The sequence below is a fragment of the Lynx rufus genome, unplaced genomic scaffold (assembly GCF_022079265.1).
Source record: "Lynx rufus isolate CCGP_SWC_20201006 ecotype Redwood Valley unplaced genomic scaffold, mLynRuf1.p SCAF_9, whole genome shotgun sequence".
Classification (NCBI taxonomy): domain Eukaryota; kingdom Metazoa; phylum Chordata; class Mammalia; order Carnivora; family Felidae; genus Lynx; species Lynx rufus.
In genome coordinates this window covers 91,821,150-91,830,654 of record NW_025814897.1, presented here as the reverse complement: position 1 = coordinate 91,830,654, position 9,505 = coordinate 91,821,150, and the positions used below count along the sequence as shown (strand labels likewise).

Below are 9,505 nucleotides of genomic sequence, written 5' to 3'. Positions count from 1 at the left end.
GTTCCAATCCAAAAGCAGTCAGGCTAAAGACCCAATAAGAACTTATGTTTTTATCTTATTTTTCTTATTTTTCCTTCCCTTCCCCTATGTCCATCTGTTTGTTTTCTTAGATAAAAACAGATGGAGGCAAAAAAAGAGATGGAGGCAAACCAAAAGAGACTCTTAAACACAGAGAACAAACTGAGGGTTGCTGGAGGGGAGGTGGGGTGGAGTGATGGGCATTTAGGAGGGCAATTATTGGGATGAGCACTGGGTGTTATATGTAGGTAATGAATCACTGAATTCTATACCTGAAACTAAGATTACATTGTATGTTAGCTAGCTGGAATTTAAATAAAAACTTGAAAAAAAAAGAAGCATTAAACAAACAAACAAAAAACAACATGTAGCTTTAAAAATATTAGAAGTTGTAAAAGATGTACTTCTCAAGGAGAAGAAATGAGAAGACTGCATAATGAACAACTGCAGGACATGAAAAACTGTGACAACTCATAAGTATCAAAACAAACCCCACTTTATTTTATTTATTTATTTCTTGAGAGAGGGTGGGGAAGGGCAGAGAAGGAGGGAGACAGAATGTTAGGCAGGACCCACACTCAGTGCAGAGCCATCAAGGTACCCCAGTTTTTCTTAAACAAAAATTTTTGAGGGGTTGCCCACGTGGCTCAGTGGTTAAGCAGCTGACTCTTGATTTCAGCTTAAGTCATGATCTCAAGGTTTGCTTGATCGAGCCCTGTTTTGGGCTCTGTGCTAATGGCTTAGAGCCTGGAGCCTGCTTCAGATTCTGTCTCCCTCTTCCTCTGCCCCTCCCCCACTTCTCTCTCTCTCTCTCTCTCTCTCTCTCTCTCTCTCTCTCTCTCAAAAATAAAAAACATTAAAATCCATAAATAAAAAGAAAAAAGAAATAACCTTTGAAATAAATAAGCATTTACTGTATCTCTGCAAGTATATGTGCATAGAGTGCATATATTTAAGAAAATCTGAGTCTCTCATTCAGATATTACTTTACTTTTTATTATTATTCTCAAATATTTCTTAAAATGTTATGATCTTTTCTGGTAAAATCGATTTGTTTTCAAAATTATGACAGTGATTATTGAAATATGAATGAATTAAAACTGTTTAACCATTATTGCTTTCTTCTTAACAGAGTTTAAATAGTTAATAGAGTTTAAAGTATCACTCAATTACAGAATATGTTCCCTTGTCTTCTTTTTAAATTTGTTAAGGTTTTTGGATTTATTTTTGAAAGAGAAAGAGAAAGAAATGAGAGAGAGCAGGAGAGGGGCAGAGAGAAAGAGAGACACAGAACCTGAAGCAAGCTCCAGGCTATGAGCTGTTAGCACAGAGCCCAACACAGGGCTTGAACTCACGAACCATGAGATCATGACCTGAGCCAAAGACTTAACTGAGCCACCCAGATGTCCCATTCCCTTGTCTTCTGAATAAAAATTTTTAAATGTAACTCCACAGTTGTATGTGTACTTTGGCTAAAGCAATAAGGAAAGAAGAAGACATTTTTACAGAAAATAAATAATATATTAACAAGTACTTAAAATACCCATATCCCAAATGCTCCCACGTGGTAGTGTTTTATTCTGATTGGAAGCATGAAGGATTATTCTTTAATAAACAGCATTTATTAAACACTCTGTCATGTATTCTGCTACCTCATTATTTATATTTTATTTTATTTTATTTTAATTTTATAATCACAAAATGTCCTAGTGATTAAAATTTACTGTCATACTTTTCAAGTAATAAACTTATATGAGTTTAAGTACCTGGTGATGGAAATAGAAATGCAAACTCAGATCTGTCTTATCACAAATCTACAGCCTCAAAAATTCACTCTAAGTTTTTAAAGTGATGTATCTTTTGAAAGTCTTTGTTTTCTCGTCAATAAAACTGGAATATTAATGGACTTGTATGTGTATGTGTGTGTGTGTGAGGTTAAAGAGTATGTAATTAGATAAAGACTGCATGAAACCCCACAGTGCAGTTTCAAGCATATACTAGGTACCAGACCAAACTGGCATCTAGCTGGAGAATCTTGGACACACACTACCCATCCGGGTCTCAATTTTTTTTTTTAATATTTATTTATTTTTGTGAGAGAGAGCTAGAGTGTGAGTAGAGGAGGGACAGAGAGAGAGAGGGAGACACAGAACCCAAAGCAGGCTCCACGCTCTGAGCTGTCAGGACAGAGCCCAACGGGGCTTGAACACATAAACCCTGAGATCGTGACCTCAGCCAAAGTCAGACACTTAACCAGCTGAGCCACCCAGGCGCCCCTGGGTCTCAAATTTTTTATCTTCAGAAAGGTAGCAATGCACACTTTGCTAAGCTAAAATCAGAAGTATTTGCCATAATGTATATGGCATTCTTGATGATGCATAATGTATATATATACACACTCACATCCATTTGTCCTATATATATGTATAATCCATGTGACAGCCTTTTATTAAAGCCCTTTATAGTCTTCAGTTTACAGAAGACTCTGAAAGTGTTTAGCAGTAATATAATTAATCCTTCACGTTTTACATTATTTTCCCTAAGTAGACATTGAACATTGAACTTACACATACTAAGCTACTTTTCTTCTTTAAAAATGGTCCATCTAGGATGGGGGGTTTTGTTTTGTTTTTGTTTTTTTAAGGAAGAAGGAGATGATAGCTCCATTCTTTTCTAGGTGTGAGCTGCAGCACCAGTGACACCAGCATGTTAGTGACAAGTCCTCTCCTCAAATTCTTTAAAAAGTGTATTGAAAAACAAACAGACGGGGCGCCTGGGTGGCGCGGTCGGTTAGGCGTCCGACTTCAGCCAGGTCACGATCTCGCGGTCCGTGAGTTCGAGCCCCGCGTCAGGCTCTGGGCTGATGGCTCAGAGCCTGGAGCCTGTTTCCGATTCTGTGTCTCCCTCTCTCTCTGCCCCTCCCCCGTTCATGCTCTGTCTCTCTCTTTCCCAAAGATAAATAAACGTTGAAAAAACAAACAAACAAAAATGGCATCCTTTTGCTTTACGAATATTAAAGGAAAACTGTTTTTTCCAGCAAAACTGAGACATTTTTTGCATTGGTTGTTAAGTCAGTGGTTGGGATTTTAAAATCTTTATTATTAAAGACTGTAACTTTAGGGTTTTAAGAATATTATCAACCTGATTCCAATCCAATTAGACACCATTCAACATTGAATTAAAAAAAAATAGGTGCTTTTTTTTTTTCCTCATGAATATTGGGCACTAGATTGTCACAGACAAATCAGGCTTACCTAATGACAAGTAGGGGCTCAAAAATTAGAGTCAATGATTAGATTTCAAAAGAGTATCAAGTGGTAAGTGCTACCAATAAATATTAAAGACGAATATTCATTGAAGTAAAATAATCAGTTGGTTTAGATCAGGGATTTTGGATCTTAAGAAGAGACATTAATAAAATCAAAGAATGTTTTGAGATACACATGGGATAAACATTGGAACAATTTGTCTATAAAGAGTAGGTCTGCATTGTCTTAGCATAAATTGCTAAGGAAAAACATTACAAAGCTGCTTTATGATTTATGTAGAATAACTCTCTTAGATATTAAGCAAAGCTCTAGATCTTATGAATGAATTATTAAAGCCCCAAACTGAAAGAACTCCAAGAGTCCATTAGAATCCAGGCAAACTGGCATCTAAAGATTCCTGCTGTCATTCTCCAGGTAACAGTGACAACTTAAAGACCGATCACTGCTTATTTTTATTTCTTGACATTTCACATACACTGAACACTCACCAAATGCATTACCAAATATTTCACTTTAAGCTAATTTCCTTTTTCCAAGCATATATGAAAGTATACCACACACATACAAAAACCCACAAACCTTAAATGTAAACACCCATAAGTTATCAAAACATGGATATTTGTCAGATCTCAAAAAGGGCAATGAATAAAACACTGCCAGCATCACAGATGCAACCAGTGCCCTGGTCTTACTTCATTCACTACCCCTTCTTCTTCCTATAGGTACTTAATGTCCTAAATTTTAACAGTGTAGATAAACTTAACAGTTGTAAATGAACTTTTATATATAGAAGGACTCTTAGATATATGGATAGATAGATACATGACAAACAGATTTTACATTATGTAGATTTATTTTTATATAATATTTATGTTTTAATTTTTCCTTATTTATCCTATGGAAATAGCGTATTGTACAGTTCTTCTATAACTTTTCTGTTATGCTTTTCTCTCAGGTACACACAGAGTAGAATTGCTGGATCATGGGAAATGTATAAGTTCAAATACAGTAGATGATTCCAAAGTGTCCTACAAAGTATTGGTAGTAATTTTTTTAAGCTTATTTATTTACGTTGAGAGAGACAGAAAGAGAGAGTGTGCGTGAGTGCGTGCAAGCAGGGGAGGGGCAGAGAGAGAAGGGGACAGAGGATCCGAAGTGGGCTCTGGGCTGACAGCAGAGAGCCCCATGTGGGACTCAAACTCATGAACCATGAGATCATGACCCGAACTGAAGTCTGACTGATTGAGCCACCAGGTGCCCTAACAGTAATTTTTTGAGTATTTTCCCTAGCCAAGACTTTATATAAACAAATAATCGGCTATAAGATACTTAGGTCTGCTTTTAACTTTAAACTGTTTAAGTAATAATACACAAAGTATAGGAGAGTGAAAACTTTAGAGTAGTAATACTGACAAATAACTCTCTTTACTCCATAAATGTGTGTTACACACACACTCTTTGAACTAAGTAAAACTAAGTGTTATGGGTCATAGTCTATGACAATGCAGCCTGATGTTTCAAATCAATGGAGGCATTCCAGGGTTATCTGCCAAATGTGGATCTTCATCAACCGATATAATTTTTGTTCAGATCCAACACTTCTGGGTGAATGTTTTTCTTTTTGAACTATATTAGCCATATAGGGACTGTGTGTTTGTTAGAATCTACTTCTAATTTCTGTTTGTTTGCTTCTTTTGTTTGCTCTCTGCTGATGTTCAAGGTATTTTTCACAGACCTGGGTGCTTTTCTGCCACCTGTACTTACTTCTGTTTGGGGCATGATTCCCAAACATCCTGTCGTCTGAGATTTTCTAGCAGAGCTGCTTTAAAGTTTGACTTCTGTAGGAAGTGCAAGCTGAAATGACTTTCCTTTACCATTATTCACACATAGGGTGATTGAACATCGACATCAATCACATTTACCTATAGACAGCAAGATTCAGGATGATCTGGTTATGTCTTTCATCATCTTTCACAGAGAAGTTAAGTTTGGGGTTCATTTATTTTCAGGGATTTTCCATCTTCATTGATCAAAGTTCTGGTGGTTTCCCTTTCTTGCTTGTAGCACATAATTTTTCTCGGTCTTTCCATTATTTTTCCATCTGTCTAAGAGTTTCCAATGTAGACTAAGAAGAAAACTCAGAGGTTACACCAGAATGCTAGGTCTTCTTTGCTTTCATCTGACTTCTTTTGATTGAGTTCCATTTCTTCTATTTCTAGCATCTGGTGGTCTTTGTTCTTTAAAGATGATAGGACAGTAGTGATATCTGTGTATCAATATCTGGCAAAACCGGGTAACTTTTCTTTTTGTCTATTTTTATGCTATTTTTGAAGTCTCTTCTGAGCCACATGTTTCTATCTTGGGCACATTTGAGACAATATGCCTTTCCTGCCCAATTACTGAATACTTCTGCAATTCCTGAATCTTTTCTGAACTTCCTTTATTTATCAACCCACATTTTAATTGCTGAAGAATTGCCACCAACAACTTCCTGTATCCTTCAAAGTCAGCACTTGGGTTATATATGCAAAAGAGCTCCTTCAGATAGATGCTGTGCTGCAGGGTTTTTCTGTTGATCAGCTCTCCGGGGAAATTCACATTCAAGGTAAATTTTGTAGACCCTTCAGTCTTTCCAAATTCTTAATTTTTTCAGGGTTGTTAAAAGCTAAACTGAAATATGCAAGTTTCTTGAGTTTTCCAAAGGGATTATTTTGAAGGTAGATAATTTTTAAAACATGGCACCACCGGTCAAGATGATCTCTATTTCTTGTTGATGCAAGGAGAGTTCCTCCACGGGGGAAAATTACACAGTCACTGCATTTGGAATTCTGGCTTTCTGTCTAGCGAAGATCTTCTGTAATTTGCCTCATGGCACCTTTCCCTTCTGTGGGCCTATGAAGCCTGATTGGGACCTCTAGGATTGTTGGTAATAATTTATACTTTACTATCTAAGAGTTCTTTTTGTGCCACATCTTTTGTGTTTGTGTTGTCTCAGTAGAGAAATAGAAACCACAGTAGTTTGTATTGTCAATCTTTTGTTTATTTGTTTGCTTTAATTTTAGCCATTTGGTGGGTGTGCAGTGGTATATCACTACAATTTTAATTTAAATTTCCTTTATGACTACCGATGCTGATCCCCTTTCCTATGTCATTGGAAATCTGAATGTCTTCTTTTGTCCAGTGTCTGCTCAAATCTCTTAGCCACTGTTCTGTTACCTTTTTGTCCTATTGATTTCTAGGGGTTCTTTACCAATTCAGGACATAGCTCATTGGCAACTATATGCATGGCAAATGATTTTTCCTACTTTGTTGATTTAAGTATTTTATTGTGAAAATTTTCAAGCACTTAAGAGAAAATTGGCAAAGTGAACATAATGAAAGTATGTCTATCATTATCCAATTTCAAGAATTATTACTCTATGGACAATCTAGTTTCATCTCTACCCCATCCACTTTCACACACAATTGAATTATTCCAAGATATACATATATATATATATATATATATATATATATATATACACACACACATATATATTATAGTTATAGATATAGATAAAATAGATATATATATGTGCGTGTATATATATATGTGTATATATGTGTGTGTGTGTATATATATATATATCTTTTTTTTTTTTTTTACTGGTAAAAATATAAGCTTCCATCTCTAAAAGATCAGAACTAACTTCCAAAATGTAACTAAAACATCCTTATTAGATAAAAAGGTATCTGGGGCACCTGAGTGGCTTAGTCGGTTGAGCATCTGATCTCACGGTCATGATCTCATGGTCCGTGTGCTCCAGCCCCATGTCAGGCTCTGCGCTGACAGCTCAGAGTCTAGAGCCTGCATCAGGTTCTGTGTCTCCCTCTCTCTGCCACCCCCCCACTCCCCACCGCTTGAGCTCTGTCTCTCTCTCTCAAAAATAAACATTAAAAAAAAAAATTAAAAAAAGAGAAAAGGTATCAAGAGAAGTACAAGATTTTTTATATTGTCTGCTTTATTAATTTTTCCCATATGAACAGTGCTTTCTTACTCTTGTTTAATTATTTCCATACTCTAAGGAGTTAACATTTTCTTATAAAATTGTTTAAAAATCTTATAGTTTTTTCCCTTCATATTTAAATTTAAAATCAATCTGGGCTCTACCTTCATGTATTGTAGCGGCCAAGTTTGTTCATTTTTTCATGTATTGCTATCTACACAGCATCTTGATTTTTTTCTTCTTAATACAGTGCTCTGGATTGCCACATTACTGTATATCAAATTTCTAAAAATGAGTGAGTCTATTTCTGAACTTTCTATTCTGGTCTGTGTATTTATCTAACCTAGTAGCCATATCACATTATCATAATTGTTAAACCTTTTAAAAGGTTTAAAGGTTTTAAAATAATTCCTGCTATTAGACCAGATAGTCCAAAGGTGTTCTTCTTAAAAGGTATCTTATCTATTCCTGAACCTTCATACATTGCAATGTGTATTTTCTGAATCAGCTCATCAACTTTTACAAATGAAAAACTAAAGTGTTGGGAATTATTAAGATTGCATTTTGTTTATCAACAAATTCAGAAAGAAGTGAAATGTTTATACAAGTCAAACTTGCAACGCATGATCATGTATTATTTGGTACCTATCCATCTATCTTATTTAATTATTCTCAACATTTTTCCCCAGCCAGAAGTCTTGTGCAATGTTTGTTAAATTAATTCCTACCTATGTGATATATTTTGGTGCTTTTATAACTGGTTTTATATAATATGATTTTTATCTGCTTCTTATTTATTATTATATGGAAATACTAGGTTTTTTTTCACTATCTTCATGTTGTTCTACCTTGCCTAACTCATTTATAAATATGTTTATGCATATTCTTTTGAAGATTTTCTACATATTCTTCATGTTCAGTCATATAATCTGTACACCTATTTTTTCCTTATTATTTTAACATATTTGTTTTTTCTTGGATCATGGATAATTGAAAGGAGAGATTGTTTATTACTCTATTAAAAGCAGATGTAATGATTATGAGTTTCTCTTTTACAAAAACAGCTCAAACAGCTAATCTAACTTGATATCAAAGAGAAGCACCTAAATTTTTTCTTTTTCCTTACTCAATTAAAAAAACCACAAATTTATATTATAAAATAGGTCTATTACCTTTTCTCTAATGGTGCTCACTTAATAGGTTTTCTGTACTGAGATATTAGGTATATAACCTTCTATCTTCTCATTGTCTGACTGTCTCTCTTCTACCTATCAACCATGCATTGTGTAAATGGTAGAATCAAAAATAAACATAGGAAATAGTCAACCTTCAGGAAGCACTTTCTACATAGTAGAAAATATGATCATCCCCAAAATGTTTATATATATATAATATGTATAATACATATGCAATCTCACAGGATGACCTTTTTTAAAAAATCAGTGTAGTTGCCATCATACTCCAATTTTAAAAATAAATAAAACTAAATCTTCGGGAATTTAAGGAATGTAACCTTGGAAACCCACTAGTAAATAATGTATTTCACATAGAAAACATGATTTAGCGAGTTATCTAGTCTTTCTCAGCTTATATATGCATTGCATGTTTACAGATGTTTAAAATATAGTAGAAAAATTTTATCTAATATTTATTTTTTAAGTGTAAAAGAATATGACTTTCCCCCCAAGACACAAAGAATCAAATCTGAACCTGAACCTTTAGAATTTTTAAGAATAAAACAAAACAAAAAAATCCTGTTAATTATGTCTACCTTTTAAAGATGGAAACATTGACACAATGGCCTGTATATGCAAAAGGTCTTTTAAATCTAAGTTGTTAAATTTTTTTTAGATTTTCATGTTGATGTAATTTATTGAGCAAAACAAACACCACAAGTGATGAAAACTATCATCTTTCCAACAAATACTTTTCTTTAAAAATGAGTTCTTAATTCACATAATGAAAACATTTATTTCAACATTTTACCTTAGCTTCTCCACTCCTGTCATACATCTTGTATGAGTGTGCATATAGAGAATTATAAATCTCCTATTATTGGATTCAGTCTTAGCTAAAATACAGAACCGGAAGCCAGAGACTACACAGCTTAATAAGGAAATTAATGTGGAAATAGTGGCTATTATATAATACTCTTTCTTTGAGAAGACAAAGGATTCAACCAAGAAGCAGTGTGCAAACTGATCAATGTTTGGTTATTAATGTGTTTTCCCA

At 34.4% G+C, this 9,505-nt stretch overlaps 1 pseudogene; it reads right to left on the bottom strand.

The window, feature by feature from the left end:
* Positions 1–4,913: 4,913 nt before the first annotated feature.
* On the bottom strand, positions 4,914–9,286 carry LOC124506015 (dynein axonemal assembly factor 11-like; annotated as a pseudogene).
* Positions 9,287–9,505: the final 219 nt, after the last annotated feature.